The sequence below is a fragment of the Haliotis rufescens genome, unplaced genomic scaffold (assembly GCF_023055435.1).
Source record: "Haliotis rufescens isolate VD_foot unplaced genomic scaffold, xgHalRufe1.0.p SCAF_7, whole genome shotgun sequence".
NCBI lineage: Eukaryota > Metazoa > Mollusca > Gastropoda > Lepetellida > Haliotidae > Haliotis > Haliotis rufescens.
The window spans coordinates 25,080,627-25,099,890 of NW_025964361.1; the positions used below are offsets into that span (position 1 = coordinate 25,080,627).

Sequence of the window (19,264 nt, forward strand, 5' to 3'; positions counted from 1 at the left end):
TGGATTATAGAAGGACCTTTTGTAACTTTAATGTCAGAACTTTAAGGATGGTTCACTGTGAGTGAGTGAGTATGGTTTTACGCCGCTTTTAGCAAAATCCCAGCAATATCACGGGGGGGGGGACACCAGAAATACGAAATGTGCATTTGTTTCATAACAATACGTTGGCAGGTTTCCTGTACACTAAACTACGTTTATAACGAACACGCTTATAACGAACTGACCGATATAACGAACTTATTTTTTAGTCCCGGCAATTTGTTGCATATATGCTGTATATATGCTTATTACGAACTACGGTTATTACGAACTAAAATTAGTGGTCCCTTTGAGTTCGTTATAACCGTAGTTTACTGTACTTGATGTAATACGGCTTCTCTCTGATTGCGATCCTTGGTTTGTCCTGTTGTGTCCCTTTGGCGTGCCAGAAACCGATGATCATTGTTATTCTTACGTTTCTAGGTTCGTCAGCACCATACCGTCGGAGAAAGCACAACTTTTTAAATCAGTGTTAAAACAAGCTCACTCATTTACCATGGCTTTTACTTAAGTTATTTCTGAAACTGGTAAACACAAATGACTGTTTATCACATTGTTGCCTGTCACGTTAAAGTTATAAACCAAGAGGATGTGTATCTACCCCAACGTTGCTTGGGGCAACTCATCCCCTGGGCACAGAATTTTGTACATTTTAGTCCGGGACATTGAAAGTGAGAATGTTACAAATACAAGTGTCATTTGACAATTTTGTTTGTTTTGTTTAGCTTCTCAAAGTTCATATGGATTTCAGGAATTCATACATTTCAGTAAATTATTTCAGTGATGAGCTGCTTTATTGTAATTTAATGCACATGCCCAACAATACTTTTAATATACTTCGTTTAGAGCACATGGTTTTGAACACTTTAAATTCTACCTTATATGCATATGGTATAAACAATTGAAACCCAAGTATGAATAAGGGTTCATAGCTACATAGTTTAACATAGTGTGGAGCTTTAAACGTACAATGAGTTCAGTGCTCCACTACTTTGTGGGGCGATGTGGTAGCCTAGTGGTTAAAGCGTTCGCTCGTCACGCCGAAGGCCCGGGTTCGATTCCCCAAATGGGTACAATTTGTGAAGCCCATTTCTGGTGTCGTGATATTGCTAGGATATTGCTGAAAGCGGCGTAAAACCATACTAACTCACTCACTACCTTTTCTCTATGAAACCCCGTTTGTCAGAACGAAATCTGTTATGGGCACATGGGACATTAATTCATGTCATGACTCGTTAATCCGCACGTCTTTACTGGAACTGCTACGTCCGGAATAACGGGTCACGTAGATGTATCAAAATGTGGAAGGAGGTGGTTGAATATTTCATCACTCACGGGTTCTATTTGCCCGCCTGGTTGCTCCAGGAGACTTGAACATGCGAGTCTACTCCCCATTAGAACAGATTGTTACAATGTGTGGCCTGGCTTATTGTGTGTGATCGTACCCCGGCTGTGTGGATTGTTGTTCGCGTTATCAATCACTGGTTTGCTTTGAGCAGACTCGAGTATGTTACAGACCAGGGTAATTTTTGTAATAAATCACTGAATATCTCACATGTTCGTCCTGGAACTCGTAGAAAAACTGGAGAATATGTGACATTTGGGTGTAGTCACACTTTCATTTAGTCACAGAAACCGGAAGTTCTAATAAAAACAATGAATGGGTATGTCATCTGGATCACCAAACACACCTTTAGTTAAAAGATATACGTTTTCATTCTTTCAATCAAACCTTCAGATTCCTGTGTCATATAAGAGGAAATACCAGCTTGGGGAATTGACTGCGTGGAATTGACCCTCGATTTTACATAATCACGTGTAACCGGCACCACATGTGATTCCATACAAATCCATTCTCATTCAACTACAAATCCATGACACGATCGCAGATCCGGTCCAATTCGATTACTTCCGCTGGACGACAATTCCACGGAACAATGTCGACATCTTAACCAACACTAAAGAGATTTTATGTCATTCACTTCGTCTGTCACCTTTGGAAGAAACTTACACCACATTTAACACTTAAAGTGTGATCATCGCCCTCTCTCACACATCTGTCGCCATTGTCGTCACAGAATATGTCAATATGTCAATGACAAGTAGTCACGTGGCTGCCCAGGGCACGAGCCAGGATGACCACTGTCCGTGGCTAATTACCACCTGGATTACACCTGGTAAGCCATCCAGGTAATTCGCTTTCTTCTCCATCTTTGGACGGAACAGATTGGGCTGTTTGTCAACCTGGCGACTCGACCCGTGGACAAAATTCAATTCCTCCGGGACACATCCGCGAGCTAGGATAAACATATTTGAATAGAATAAGAAGGACGAAAGCGTTCGCGCGAAATAATGATCGCTCCCTGTTGAAACTGAGACACTACATTGTAAAAAAGCGATGGTGTTAATCACAGTCTTGATTAACCCTTAGCGTGATCAGTCCCCAACATCAGCTGATAAAGTAACTGGATTTATTCATAACGAGGAAACTGCTGTGGTTAATTAACATCAGTAATAGTGGTATGTTTTTTTCTGCGTGGAAGAATTATAATGATTCTCGGTGGATCAGTTTCTACAACGAGACCTGTTAACGTGGCACGTGTTTCAGGATCATTACTGTTAAATCATGTTTTTGACTGATTGAAATCTATTTAATTTTCAACATATTACGAATGGTATACGTCACACAGAATTAATGGATTCCTTACATGCTATTACAGTCAAAGAAACAGTGAAAACACACAATGAAGGCGATATTTGTATTTTCCTGGAATCTAGGTATTCTGAAATCGTTAACATATATACATGGTATAAATGTGATTTTCACACAGTATAAAAATCATGTTCATTACATGTGTTACACTGCAATCCTTGGCTTCTGTTTTCAATATATACTGATGGAAACAAAAAAGGGAACACTTCGCATTATGTCCGAGTATTGTATATATCACGGCGTTTGGTTTAAATGTTTGTGTGAATAAATAACCCAGACGTCCTTAAATATAAATAGGATGTCTTGTCAGCAGGTATGCTTCACTTCTTTGAGAGGCATTTAGAAGTTGGATTACTAAGTAAGGATAAGATACATGGATGAACAAGTTCTGTATTACAAGGAGGAGGACGTTTCGGTGCAGGTTCTAACACCGTTATCAAGCAAGCAAGAGGTATGCTTGCCTTTAATTCCGACCCTTGTGTCATTCCATCAGCGTCTTAACGCTGAGGGGGCACGGGTGGCCCAGTCGCCTAAGGCGCTGCGATTCGCTGTGCGGAGTTGCGTCCCTTGGGCACGCCAGAAAACTATGATTGTGGGTTCGAATCCCGGTTCGCCCCGATTATATTTCTAGGTTTGTCAGCACCATACCCGTGCTCGTGGGTTTCACTGAAGTGGTAAACGTCTGAGACCTGCATCACTTCGGGCTTTCCTCCCTAATTAAGCTGACACGACGCGATATAACTGGAATACTGTTAAAAGCTGCGTTAAACCCAACTCACTCACTCTTAGGGTCTGAGGACTACACAAGGGTCTGAGGTTTTTGTCAACAATACTGTAACAAAAACATCATCAGTGAAACTGACACAATTACAAACAATACATCTTTAACACAACATCTTATAGACAAACTAACATACCATATTTATTCTAAGCCGTCGTGGGATAAGAGAGAACATGTGCGTGTTCAGATCAACGTTACAAAAATGTCAATGAAACGAAGCTCTGAAAAGTATCCAAAACATAACACGTCCAAAAACGTTACTCAAAACGATAACAAAAAATAATCTTCTGTCAACGTTACTGAATTGAGTTATCTTCGCAAACCTCAAGAACATCCCTCCGACCCTGGCACGATTCTTCATCCAGACAAAGCTGCTGATGAACCAGGGATTCGGGTTCCAACAGATCCCGGTGACTTTTGAACCTTTGCCGTATCTTATCTTCGTGAGTGTTGTGATTGCATCTTGTTACCAGCCAGGGAAGATCAAGTCCTCACCAATACGGCAATCATCCCCTAAGTAACAAGATTATAGCGCAAAACGACACGAAAAATTCCTTATGCAAACACGAACAGAAGGTTGAGGGTAGCGCGTGTGGTGTCCAGTGTTTCTTGGACGTGCTGAGCTGGGGGACGGGTGGTCGAGGCAATTTGGTGGGGATCATTTGGATATGACAGGCGGGGGTTTGCAGAACGTGTCCGGACAAAACTAAAGCTGACTTTTAAATATTTGTTTTTATAATTTCAGACTAAATAATTGTAATGCATGTACATTTTGAATTGACCATATAAGACAGCTACGCGAAAGATCACAAAGAACAATGAAGAACGAAGCGTGGTTTATATCACGATAAATCATTATTCATGACGTCATTTCTGGATATTTGAAAATGCGCTCGTAACTTTATGACGTCATTAATTGAATGACGTTATATTTTAGAGGGACGTGTCTTGTAAGTTGTTCCCCATAGATGTCGCTCAGCTACACAGATAAACGCAGTGGCCGAGCGATTGCATCCAAAAGAGGGAGAGAAATTGCAATTGGTATTAGGAGAAACGGTACAGATAATCGGCGTGAGGATTGTGAGAATATGGCTTATTCACCGCCCGGATGACTGTATGTGGAATGATACAACCACTACGACGTGCATTATGTGTGCAACAGTGAAGGTGCGAACGTTCGGGCAACTTCACGATGACATTTATTTCAACGTAATATTTAATCCATTGTTTAGCAATTTTTACATGAAATTTGTTCTTTCACATGACTGACTGATCCACCAAGAGAAAATTGCAATGTTAATGACTATTTTATCTGGGTGACTAAAAATATACGCAGAAGAAATATCCCGTTTGTCATACTGAAAGTGGGACGGTGGGCTAGCCTACAGGTCCAAGCGTTCGCTGATCACGCTGAAGACCCGGGTTTGCTTCCCTACGTTGGTACAATTACTGAAGCCCATGCCTAGTTTCCCCCGCCTTAATATGGCTCGAATACTGATTAGACGAGATTGGTAGAATCTTAATGAGTTTGGGTGGCACATCAACATGCTGTGTGAAGCCCTGGTATCACCCGCTGTGATATTGCTGACTGTTTCTTTGAGTGAGTGAATAGATTTAAACGCCGCCTTTAACGTTCCAACCGCCTCCGTGGTCTAGTAGTAGAGCGTCCGCCCGGAGAGCGGAAGGTCCGGGGTTCGATCCCCGGCCGCGTCATACCAAAAGACGTTTACCGATGGTACTTGTTGTTACCCTGTCTGGCGCTCGGCATTAAGGGTCAAAAACAAGGACTGGTCGGCTCGGAGCAAGTATACTGTGTCTGAGTGGGGTATTCATGTAAAACTGCGGCATGGTATCTTAGTGAGCTAGCACTTTTAATCGGCATCACTCCGGACCAGTTCAAGCAGCCACACACACACACACACACACACACACACACACACACACACACACACACGTAGGTGCACGTCGCTATATAAATGCAATAATCTTGGACCCATTTCACCCACCCTTTAACGTTCCAGTAATATGACGGCGGGGACACGGGGACACACACATTGCCTGTATCAGAAAGATCGTTCTGTTTCATAGGCTTGGGTAGCTTTATGGTTATCGCGTCGGATAGTCATGCCGTAGACCCGGTTTCGATTCCTCACATATTGAATATGAGACACCTTGACGTCTTCCGCCATAACATGGTTTAAACAATGCTTAAATCGACGTAAATGTGTGTTTCTAGGTGTCTACCTTGTTCTTATTTTATCAAACTGTAAGATCATGACATGAAACATACCATCTCGTTTATATAGAAATAATATAAACAATTACGTATCTCGGTAATTTGCAAAATTTCGACTTTAAAATTACCCATTTAATATTTCATGAATTGTTACTTTGTGATTCAAATTTTCATTGTTCCCACGGGTCTCGGAGTTCTGTGTTCTCCCAGTGTTTTAACTCTTCAGTCAGTGTCAAGTCGGTACACGCCACACTTCAGTCCTGGCACGACGGAGGGGATACAACACACCCACACCAACCAAATCTCCACAGCCTAAATAATAAAACAAAGACGCTTATTAAAGTAAGCGTAAAATTCATGCGTGACAGCAAACCACTGGGCACAAACAAGCCTACAAACATAGAGACGCTACGTTAAATCCCCGGAGCAGTCAACGATTTAAATTTCATATTGTTTATTCTGAAGACGTTGCCGTGAACGGCGTCTCGCCTGATCTGCAGTCATTCGAGACTGAAGGCAGTCCGTTGCCACGAAAATCTAAGGTTCTATCTGAAAAAACAAGCGTCTTCTACGAAATCGATACATCAGTCAGCCATAGCGACACGCTATGAAAAGACCGGCCATGCGACTAGTGGGCTATACTTGAGCGGAGACACAAGATTCCTTGTTAGCCAATAAAATACGATCTGAGTATGGCTTTACCTGGCACAGGTGTAAATATTCAAATAGCTGAAACAAGACTACATTAAATATTGACATCATTTTCAACAGCGTGTGACGTAGTGGCGCATTCGTTGGGGTGTATATGCATGGTTCTCAAATAAAAACTAAAAAATAAATGATATTTTGGAAAATATGAATTAGACCCTGTACTAATGTGATACCGATGATTATATTAGGGACGCGTCACCCTCTAGAACGAAACACGCCATTGTGATGATGTCAACCGTTGCAACGCAAATGAACATTTATAATTACTGTGGTTAGGCATTAATATTCAATTGCCACACATTTGCATGCGGCCGACGCTAGCTGGCAGTCCGTGTCATGATTCACAGACCTGTCGTTGTGTGGCATTAATTGTGTTCAAGATGCTGGCCAAATCAGACGAACGTTCAAACGGGTGCAGTATGTCTGGATAATGGTGTGGAGATATACAGGTAAGCGTTTGACTGTTAGACATTCCTATGTCAAGTGTTTTTATACAGGTGCTGTCGTGTATATACCACACGGTAACATATTGTAAAATAGTGCATTTAAAAGATGCATGAGAACTTTTAGGTAGGAATTGTTGTACATTATATGTCAGTGTCATGTTAGTTTTCCAATAGAGAGAGTGGTGAACCTTCACGACAGTTTTAGTTCTGTTTCCGTCCTTCTCACTAAGGAGACGTGAATCTGGTGTGCATGTTGACATGAACATGACTTGTTAAGCACTAGTACTAAAAATATGTTTATGATGACGATAGTAGTGTTTTGGTTTAGAGCTCTATGTTACCACCTTTCATTTAACCACTGTCTTCAGTCAGGGCATGAACTCGTGATTTCGTTTCGAGTCGAGTTGGAATAACAATAACAACAATAATAACAATAACAATAATGATAACGAGCATAACCAGCCTGGCTGTGCCAAGATCACCCAAAATCTCTTTGATACCTTTTTTTAAATGTTTATCTGCACAATAATAATAATAAGAAGAAGAAGAAGAAGAAGATGAAAAAGAAGAAGAAGGTTGGTGATGATAAAGTTAATCATGATAACGATAAAAATAAAATACACGAAATTTCCGAAATAGTCACGCTTTCGTATCCCTTTTAATTCTATATTCAGGTTTTTATGTTATGATATGTATGTACATATATGTAAATTCGATTTTTTTATCTCGATAATTATCGAAATTTTGATAACGATTATTTCACATCCATGAGATAATTATACGATTGTTTACAATGTGTGTTTCATTGTATTTCAAGTAAGAAACAAATATATCATATATATGTACATATAATCTCAGTACCGTTGATACATGTTCACTATTACATGTTACAAATAACACTGACACGTTCGGGACAACTGCTTCATAAATCGAGGCACGTTTGTAAAGAGTAAAATGCATGACAACTCCAATCTAGCAATTATTTCAAAACTCGTTGAACCAAACCTATTTTAATAACAGCAACAACGTTGTGTATTATCACATACAGAAACCAGTAGGACTATTTTAATATCGTCCATTCAAACCAATTTTCTCCCATTTTGTAAAACTGATTCATGTTGTATCAATTGAACCGGCTTTATCAAACCTTTACACACACTCCTGCCGACCATAAAACATTTAATCAATACTCAATGGGTCAACATACGCGGGTCCAAAAGGTATCATTAATTTGTTTATTGGGATGGATATAAAAAATAATGAATTATCAGAAAATAACAAAGACACTTGTAACCAAAATCGCCCTAAAAGACCCTATCTGCAACATTTAGTAACCATCTGCCACATTCTTCTACCCATTATCAGAAGTTGTAATGCGAAGTACTTCAGTTCCTATTCATAATTCACGCTTTTATAACATTAACTCGTATCAAGTTTCCTCTACAAAAGAATCAAGCACCCATGACATCACGATCAATAAGTTATGGCCCGTAGAACACATTTGTTTCATTTTTGCAAAACAAAACTAAAGAATATGTTCTTGCTTAAAAGTTATCAAAGATTAATGACGCGTAATGCACGTGCAATACATACTTCTCATGGTTCGGATGCGGGTGCTTTTAGCTGATTGTTTGATCTGTATGTAACAATGTCATCATCTCGGTTATGCGTCAAGACACACAAACTAAAGTAATTTCCTCTCGTGTCAAAAATATATTCTAAGGGATGATCACAGTGAGTGAAAATTGTTGAGTTCCGCAGTCAGCAGTATTTCAGGAGTATCACGGCAGAACAATCCAGTTAGAACCAAGCAGCCCAATGCATGAAAACCTGAGCAAATATTCACGTTAACGGGGTACAACACGTACAGTGAATCTGGCCTCCGCAACAACATTATTCCCCTTTTACTACCATGGGTGAGTTATTAGATCAGCCACCCTAACAAGAAACACCTGAAATGAATGTAAAATATATAAATGAGAATAGACATTTATAGTACATAGCTTCAAATGAGAAAAGAAACACAATTATTACAGTCCTGCACCTACACTTAAGTGAGTGAGTGACATCCAATCCATATCACCTATAACTCGCATGGACTTCACATATTCATGTGGGGAATCGAACCCGGGACTTCGACGTGACGAGAGAACGCTTTAACCACTAAGCTGTCTCACCGCCCGATATCTGCTTGAATTTGTGTCAGGAATTCGGAAATAACATGTTATTCAAAGCCCTTTTCAAATGAGATAATATACGAATGACTAAACGGTTATAAAAACACATCCTCAGAACAAAACTGTACCTAAAAATCTAAAAGCAAAACAGTACAAAAGAGTTAACAAATGTGACCAAATTCGAATATCCGGACTTAAAGTGGGGTCATGTGCACTAAACAATAATCACCTGGGCCCCGTTCCACAAAGAAATCTTAGTGTAAGAACGATCGTAAGACTATTCCACCGAAATGCTTTGTGCAAGTTGTGAGGACAATGATTTAGAAGACGAGCTTCGTTTTGTTATTAAATGTCCATTATATCATCATCTCAGATCACGCCACATTAATATTATTTAAATAATTGGTATATAAATTCATTCAATTGATGTCAGCAGAAAATATAACAGGTCAGAAACAATTAAGAAAATATGTACATGAAGCATTCCAGTTGAGAAACAACAACTAAATGCAAACTATGGATGACGTCCTCGCCACCCAATACAGATTGTAATGATGTATGACCAGGTGACAACATGGCTTATGTCAAATAGAATATGTCTGTCTATGTTAATGTATGTGAGTTACGATCCCCCTAGCGCTGAGATCGCTTTGTGAAACAGGGCCCTGTAACAAACACGTCTTGTCAAGAGTGTGACAATCACGAACCATATCAAGAACAAAAAATGTACAAATCAATTATCAAATCTGATTAAATATTTTAACATATGTGTTCATAAATGTACCAGTCCTATATGATCCCGTTAAATACAAATGACATCTGCTTTCCCCCTGTCCATGGTGTCTTTGTTGAAGACGTCCCCGTACTCTGTGGTGAGGTTGTCCACGGTGAACAGAGTCTACATAGTGTGTACATTAATCCAGTGAGTCAACATAGCACTCGTGATGGCTTTATGCGATCTTTATCAAACATCCGCTAACACCTTCCGACAACAAAGAAAATGCATATTTACCCGGCCATAAACCGTCCGATAAATTCATATTTACTTCATGAACTGGATTTTGTTTACATTCCAGGAAGAAACTGTTGACAGAACTATACAATTTGTTTTTTCTTCATAGATCCTCGTCGGAAGTATTGTGTGAGTTTTTGAGTACAATATAAAAGTGGTGTTGTCACCAGCGAGTGTTCTTTGTGTTCATACAAGAAAGATCATTTTTACTGTTATTGTTATTGTTGTTGTGTTGCAATGTTCAAACAGACAGCTTTGTTAGCTTAAGGAGCACATACAATCCAATGCCTGAAACATACAAATTCAACTTAAATAGACATGCTTGTTATTTGATGTCTAAAGAAAAAAGTATGGCATCAAACTTTATTTTCAACAAACACATAGACATTAATGGTTTGACAGACACTTGTGGACAAAACAACGTCCTCATTACAATAAAAAATATGAGAAAATACTTCTGCATTAAACTGGACGTAGTGAGTTAAATTTACCATCGCCTGGGTAATCTCCAAACCACACGCATGGACCATGTATGAATTCAAACATGCTATTAACACATCAATGTTATATATAATTTAGTCATGTTAGATATAATTCAGTCATATTTTAACACAGCAATGTCATGAATGAAGTTAGGCCGCCTCATCATTGGGAACAACAGTATCTCAGCTTATTCCCTGGCAGGAATACCGTCATCATTCAGCTACCGGAGGTTGTGGACAATACTCACCAATGTGACAAAATATTATGTCCAGTGATTGAGTTTGGTTGAAACGCTGTTTGGTGATAATTCCATTGATTTTGTTTGTGATTACACGACTTTCAAACCCCTGGAAGAACCTTTAATAATATCAAATGATATTAAAATGAGACCAAATGTATGAACAAGGAATTGGTTATTCTAACGTATATAAAAATTATTATAACGGCTGATATATTTGAGTATTATAAAATTATAATCCCTTGCTGTGTTAAATGTGAATAAGGTGTGTAACCACATTTTCGTTTCTGTTTTTCTCCACATCGGTACATTAAGCGTTGGTATATCAGGGTTTTTTCCAAATGAAATCATTTATGCTGATGTTACAATTTTGGTTTTATTAAACGGTTTTATTTTATGGACTTATATTATTATTTCATATTATTTACACTATTTAATTTAAACATCGCCACATGAAAGATACTTACATGAACACCCCTAAATCACTCACGCCATACAATCCCAATGATGACACCGTGTGGTTAGAAACAACATGTCAAAACATGTTGCCGTTGATGTCTTTAGTGCCACATGTGCTCGATTACGGGAATAACTGTCTACTGAAGCATTTCTCACTGTCCTTCTGCTCGCAACAGCTCTCAGAATAAAACTGGTAACAGTCCATGAAAAACAAACGTAATAACAATTTCCTGTTTGAACTGCGTTACAACTCCGTCCGGTCGTAAGAAAGATGCTATCTATAAAAAATAACATCAAAGACACCGCCAAACCCTCGACAAAATTAAATAAATGAATTTAGATATTCTGCAATTTTGAAACTCTTGGAACAATTAAATGAGTGAGTTTAATTACGCAAGTTCTGCTGGGGTGTAGACAAGGTTGTCGTTTTCCTGCTTGCCTGTTACATCTAACGCTTTGTTTTTAGGGAAAGCCGTTTGTTATGGCTCTATTTTAACGTTTCGGCTTGTTGTCTTTCTAAGGCCGATGCAACGTTTTGTTGTAACGATCAATATTATAATGCCACGTGCCCTGACTTACGACAAAGTGGGTTGTGGTCTTAGTTGTCGGGTTTAACATAGTTGCGGGTGATATTGATTAATCTGACTTGTCAATTGACGGACAGATTGACGTGCCAGAGACGCCTTCCTTCATCACTTGTGGATGACAGGAGATGCAGCCGAGGTATTAGGGCTGGTTTCAATTTGGAAAAAAATATTTGAGAGGAAATTGTCATGTTCAGTGAGATTTGTTTTGTTTTTTAAACATTCGTTTTTTCCTGTAGCTGTGATGACAATTGTAACTTCAAACTCGACATTAAAATATTATTTCCGTGTTTGAGAGGTTACACATTTTCAAATCAAGTTGTTACTTTTCTGGGAAAATATGGTTTAAGTAGCAGAAAATACGTTGATAAAATGTTGACGATTTGGTTAAGTTGTTTTGGGTAAATCTGGTTAGATGGCCTGTGTGTTAAGTTCTTCTCAAGATGTTAACGTTGTAGATTCAAGATGTAAATGGCTAAGAATAAAGTAGCCGAATATACCAAATATATTGGATCGATCTAGATTCAAAAGGGGACAAGGTTGGCCCAGTCGTTTAATGCGCCACAATTTGCTGTACAGAGTTGTCATGAGGTGAATCAGAATATCTCCCTGGTATGAAAATTGTTTTGTCATCACCACACCCGAACTCGTTGATTTCAACAAAGTGGTAAATGTCTAAGTGTTAACTCCCACATCAAGCTGACAATCCGCGATGTAACTAAATTACTTGTCAAAGCGTCGTAACACAACTCACTCATTTTAAGAAATCTTTTCATCACTAATTTCACAATTTGTATAAAATGCAATACAATATGTGTGCATGAAAATCAGCAGATCATCGGAATAGATTTTTGTCCTTCAGTTTTCCCAACGTGCTGACAACTCAATCGTTAGGTTATCGCAGGTTGTCTTACATGTTGTCAGTCTGCATTATAGACCTAGAAAAGTGGTTCAAACATTTTGCACAAACTGCCTATACACGGGGAGGAGAGGGCCACCGAGGGTTATACAAGCTATTAAACATTAGCCATTAAACATGCCTCTGACATTCAATCATGTGACCAACTGTCCATTTACCTCAGCCCGATACTTAAAAATCAGGGTATCAAACATGTGGTAAATAATTTTATGGATGTTTATTTTGTGTTTGTTCATGCATTCCTTCACAAGAGAACTATTAATGTTATTTTGAAGATAACAAATTAGATGGATATTAGGAAGTACATGTATCTGCGAGTTCTAAAATCAAGAAAACAACATACCCATGCTGTTCTTTTTTTTCTTTGTGTTTAGATTCAGATTCTCACGAATCAAACGTTCTATTGACCAAAGTTCCCACCCCAAATGTCCAGAGGTTACATTTCATCACATCCTGATGGACATTTAACCATCTAAGATTGAGCTATGAAATATTCTATATCTGTTAATCCTTACATATTTCGCCTGATTTAACCACCTGAATACTCATCCGTCTTGAAAAAAATAGTTCAATCTCATTTACGTTCATTTCAAACGAAATACACCTTTGTGGGGAAAAAAACATCAAAGATCAAAGATTGTATTTCATCAACCTTCCCAATAATTAGCAGTATCGTACCTCCCCCGCCACTCAGCCTTTCACCCAAACACTCATCCCACCCTCACCCTGTCACCTCTCACCAGTACCCTGGCCACAGGATCTTATTGATTCAATGACATTTACCATGTCCAATGTCCTATGGAACACCATAGTGAAATGGTTATACGGTGATTAGCATGAGGAGCCATGTCATCCTTCACGGCTCCATGATTCTATTGAGGTCCTTCTAAATTTCCAGAGGCTAAAAACAAGTCTGGATTTCCATCTCGAAGGAGCCCCCCTGCTAGTGTGTAAATTCAATTAACTCTCAAGGAGGCTTCGAGTGCCTCGGGTATTGTGCAAAGCTTCTAATAACGCCACTCATGGAATCTTACACCTCTTGAAGGGGACACAACAGTGCATTTCTTTACATGTCGACGGGTTCTTTAAGGATGGAGGACCCAACGCCTCACCGTGACCTCTTTGTGCTACCCCTTTACACCGTGCCAGACCCTGTAATCCAGCAATTGAAGCGAAAATTACATGATTAAGGGACTTCGAACATGGTGTATTGTGGAGTTAGATGTCAAAATAGAATGATTTCAAATTTCAAAGTTTAAGGGTTGAATTAGAGGGTAGAGCAGTTAAGACATTACTACAAGAAACACAAACAGGCATGGTTTGACTTTCTATGTCAGTGTCAGATAGAGGCTTACAAAGGAATACTTGTGGTAGGTTTATATAAGTGAGGCTGGTAGTCATGGAGGTTCGAAAAAAACAAGGATGTGATCCTAGCAAACATTGGTCACACTACTTTCAATGTAACACGGAAAAGATACTATTGGGATTTTAATTGTTTTAACAATATATCAGTACATGTATTATAAAATATGGTTGAATTTCTTTCCATTTCATAAGAAATTTGAATTTTAACACCAACTGTAAGAGTCTCTTAATTTGTTGATTCATAAAAAGCTGAGGTTTTCGAAAAGCCATAGCAAAATTGTTCCAAAGTATGATAAATGTATAATATCCATTTTGGTTCACAGCACCTCTGAAAGCACGGCCTTATTGCGGAATTGTTCTCGTAAGTTAGGTCACATGTCCTGTTTGAAAGCAGCTTGAAAATTTAAAAAGATGTACACATAAACACACAAAACGAGGGTTTAAACACTGCGCCTTGCAGTACACACCTCTCCGCAGAGTCAGTGTTTGAGTCTCCGCAGTTCCATCTGCCTCCAGCAGTTTCCGGGCCTTTGCCATTGGTATTGACCTGGCTAAGTGGCAGTCCAGTTCCCTTAAACACAACTCTGTGAACTGAAACATAACGAGGTAGTTGCGTAAACGTGTTCGTAAGTGACTAGTGTGGGCGCTGTTGACTTGAACTCATCAATGAAGAAGCTACCGGGACCAGACAGTATGTGTCTTCCTCGATGCTGTGGCAAATGTTTGGTCCGTTTTTCAATTGGAAAGAATAACTATAGAGAACTAGGGGACATTGGACAACATGGGAAGGTTTACAATGGCTAATTATACTATGTTTCGTAGAGATACGTGAAACGGTACAAGTTGATTATTTGTTCTTGTTTGCTTCTTTGGGTCCTGTTTTGTTCAATTCAAGTCAAAGGCGGAAATGTGCAAGCTATATTTGTATTGCAAATAAGACTTTCGATCGAAAATTGTGTGAAGTGAATTAAATTTGTTAGTTTTCATTATTGACTCAATATTTACTCATACGCACTACACTCAGCTCCATCGTGGGCATTTTTTTTACATAAATATATAATTATATTATTTGTTTGTTTGTTGTTTAACGCCGAATTCAGCAATATTCCAGCTATATGACGACCGGCTGTAAATAATCGATTATGGACCAGACAATCTAGCAATTGACATCATGATCATCGTTCCACGCAATTGGGATACGATGACATGCATCAACCAAGTCCGTGAGCCCGACCACCCGATCCCGTTAGTCGCCTCTTACGATAATTATAAAACTAATGTACATATTTCAATGAAATAGTATAGTGATCGTTATGTCGTCATTGCCGATCCCTAACAAACGACAAATCGAATGATACTATAGAATGTAGAGGGGTAGACTTGCGTCCATCTGTTTCTCTGTCTGCAACTACTCCGAGTGCATCGTGTTGCCAGGCCTGTAACGACTGATCCAACTATAGATGCATCCCATATTTCCATGGCCCGATGAACATATATCGATGACAAGTTACGATATCAATCGTTCACGTACATGCCTATCGATAGTATCGATAGGTGTTAGTAAAAGCGACAAAAATCATTTCCATAATTATAGTGAGTGAGTATGGTTTTACGCCGGTACTATCACGGCGGGAATGGCAGAAATGGGTTTCACACATTGTACCCATGTGGGGAATCGAACCCGGGTCTTCGTGGTGACGAGCGAACGCTTTAACCACTAGGCAACCACACCGCCCCTTTCATAATCATAAGATATCTCTGCTAAAAGCAGAGTCCATTGTACGATTCCGACTACATTCATTAGCATGTGTTTATGAATCACTATAAGATAATTGTGACATCAGATGTTCGCCAAACAGCGAGCGTAAACTGGCCCACCGGTGACACCCGCCATAAACACATGCAACGTCAATTGTTCACCTGAAACAAACGCGGGGACACATGTACAAGTAAGACTAGAGAATGACATCATGCATATTTTTTTGTCACTATTGCGTCAAGTTTGGAAATGCCCTGCACATGTCGACCATAAAACATTTTGAAAGCTCTACTGAGGCCTTGAAAGTTGTAATCCTGATCAAACACCTTTGAGCAACGGTCCTGTGAGGGGTTTTGTCAAACTTTGGAAAAAAAGAAATATATTCTGTCAAATGGAAAATCATTATTTTCTCCATTCGTTTGTATCCGAAATATACCTTGTGTGAACAGGCTTGTGGATATGCAGGTTCATAATTTATATCAGGCACTGTTCAACACCCCCGATTTTTTGTTAATCACATTTTCTGTATATAACCCCTAGTTTATCAGTACCTACCCCCAAGCTAATCTTATATCTAATCCTTAGTTTCTCTGTATCTGATGGAAGTTTCTCTTCGTATGATCCAGTCTTCTCTGTCCTTGATTCCAGCTTGTCTGAACCTATTCCTAGTTCCTTTGTAAATGATGTAAGTATCCCTGAACCAAGTCGCTAGTTTATCTGTATCTGATCCTAACTTCTCTGTTTCTTTTTCAAGTTTCTCTGAACCAAATCGCTCATTTCTCTGTGATTGAGCCTAGTTTCTCTGAACCAAATCGCTCATTTCTCAGTGATTGAGCCTAGTTTCTCTGAACCAAATCGCTCATTTCTCAGTGATTGAGCCTAGTTTCTCTGAACCAAATCGCTCATTTCTCTGTGATTGAGCCTAGTTTCTCTGAACCAAATCGCTCATTTCTCAGGGATTGAGCCTAGTTTCTCAGAACCAAATCGCTAGTTTCTCTGTATCTGATCCAAGTTACTCTGAACCGAATTCCTCGTTTCCCCGTGTCTGATCCTCGAGTTTGTGTACAAAAGTGACTCGTTTCTTCAGTTGGTGTAATCAGTTGTCAGCTTACATAATTCTAAGAACATAATGTGTCGTCTCAAAGTTTAGCTTCTGACAGAGATTCAAGATTAAATGAAACCCCGGATAATTTGACGTTTTCATTTGTCAAATGACAGTTGTGTAATCTATATCTAATATATGTGTATATATTTCCTCGTTTCAAAACATTGAAACTCGAGTTTCTCATTGTGAGGAAAACATTTGTCAACTCAATGTTTTACTTGATGGGAGGTAGGGATGGGCTGGAGAGCAATATTCAACATTTTGCAGCTATACATCAAACCTACCTCGGATAAATGTATCACATTTTCACATGCAGGAATACTTAAAATATTTACGCTTTATAAAATAATTCATTTACTGTTTGCTATTTTATAGAGACAATTTCCAAGGTTGAAGATCCTTGAACAAGGTGAACGTTCAATGTCTTTGCCTCTTCAGAGTACTCGGCCCCTAAATGGCCTCAAATACCCTCATCTCTGTCGCCATAGTGACACGTTGTTTAAATGTATCAGTTTATTGTCCCGCATCTTTACTACAATGAAGCATTCATTACCACGTTTCCCGCCTTTTCGCAATTTAAACAATCTCGCATTTTCTCATCTTGATGTTGTTTCAATATTCTAATTCTGAACCGTTTGACAAGCGTGATGGTCAACTCTTTGTCGGGACAACAAGGTTTAAACGGTGTTTACCGTTTTAGCTCCCGGATAAAATAAGATCCTGGTATGTGATAGTGTGAACTTACAATTTTGGAAGTGCTAATCTATTACCGTGCGTGCCTCGTATTTCTGTGGATCAACCGGGCTTTATGTTTAGAGCGGTGTTCATACAAACAAGTGCATTGTCTTTTTGAAATCTTGTTTGTCACTAAATTTAAGGTCGCGGTGATTTGAATATTTATTCGCCAAAGAAAATGCATCGCGACACAAAGAAACATTTCTATGCAACTGATGGAGATTTTCAAAAGGTTATTTGTATTTCCCTTTTCTTCTAAGACAATACATGCTATTTCAAAATAAGCCTGATTTGGAATACACACATTTCATAAAATTGCCAAATATGTATCTCAATATTCATTTGAATAAAACAATTTAAATCACACAACAAGGAATATTGTTTAAATTTGAATCATGTGTGATTTGCTGTAACTTTCAAATGAAAAATGTTTGTGTATTTTATAAGAAAAATCAACATATACGACACCAATATGTACAGTATAAGACATGCCGGACAGGTACAGGGACGTTTCATATCACTTCGTCATAACCGTAGTTCACTATTGACTCGAACAATATCTGGGTCAGTATTAGACTCATGTGTGTCGCATCTTTCACGCTGTTCCACTTCGCTATATCCGACAATTTACCTTGTCGTCCTGCTGACGTCCATAAATACGTCATGTTTTCACCAGGAAGGTATTATGTGGCCTAGGGTAGCCCAAAGGGCTAGGACGCCGCAATACATTGTGAGTTACATCCCCTAGCTGATTGGGTCCGCTCCTCGCGGGTTTGAATCCCGGATTCGCTCAAAACCAGAACCTTTGTTTGTCAGCATCTTTTGTCGCCACAGTTGTGACACATCTACATCTACGTTGTCCCCTCATATTAATGAGTGAGTAGGGTTTTACGCCGCGTTTGGTACTATTTCAGCTATACAAATGTATGGCCTTCGGATATCATACATATCCATACGTCAAACGTTGTCAAATGTCGACATCGTTGGCAGGAGCTTCTTGAAGAATTCTCGACATGAAGGGAAAGTCTACTACTAAGGACTGTATAGCGTACATACCAGATCACGGATAACCCTGTTCCGCGTTAATAACAAAAAAACCAATACGGAACTCTTGAGATTAAAATAATGTTTTCAGATTAAAATCTACCCCCCTCCTCCCTCCCCCCAACATAGCAAATTCCAAGTAACAAACTCCCCGCTTAACGTCATTCCATCGCTTCGGAATGGTTCATTGTTTCCTAATTACATCGCTATTCGTCAGCAGCGTGGTGCACATACTTCACGTGAATCGACATGGCAGTGTTGACTATTTACTACCCCCCTTTTTCCAACAGCCGCTGTGTTGTCTTGTCAGTGTTGCCCCAGCGTTGTTTACCCCCAAAGACAAACAACGCCAAGTCTCCATTCCCAAGAATTGAAACAAGGATTGCCTTTGTTACCTGTGACACACTTTAATGTTTTCCGAGGCCCTGGATTTGATCTAGTAAAGCCAAGAGTTCATG

The 19,264-nt window shown here is 39.2% G+C and overlaps 1 protein-coding gene across 2 annotated transcripts in view; it reads left to right on the forward strand.

Annotated features, from left to right (window-relative positions):
- Nucleotides 1-6,822: 6,822 nt before the first annotated feature.
- The window catches only part of LOC124137477 (protocadherin gamma-B5-like), a 51,555-nt gene continuing 39,113 nt past the window's right edge, over nt 6,823-19,264 (forward strand). Inside the window, exon 1 of one of the 2 annotated variants that reach the window (XM_046503792.2) lies at nt 6,823-6,929. The gene's annotated coding sequence lies outside the window, so the exon portion shown is untranslated. The remainder of the gene's footprint in view (nt 6,930-19,264) is intronic. The other variant, XM_048387996.1, reaches the window with a different exon arrangement.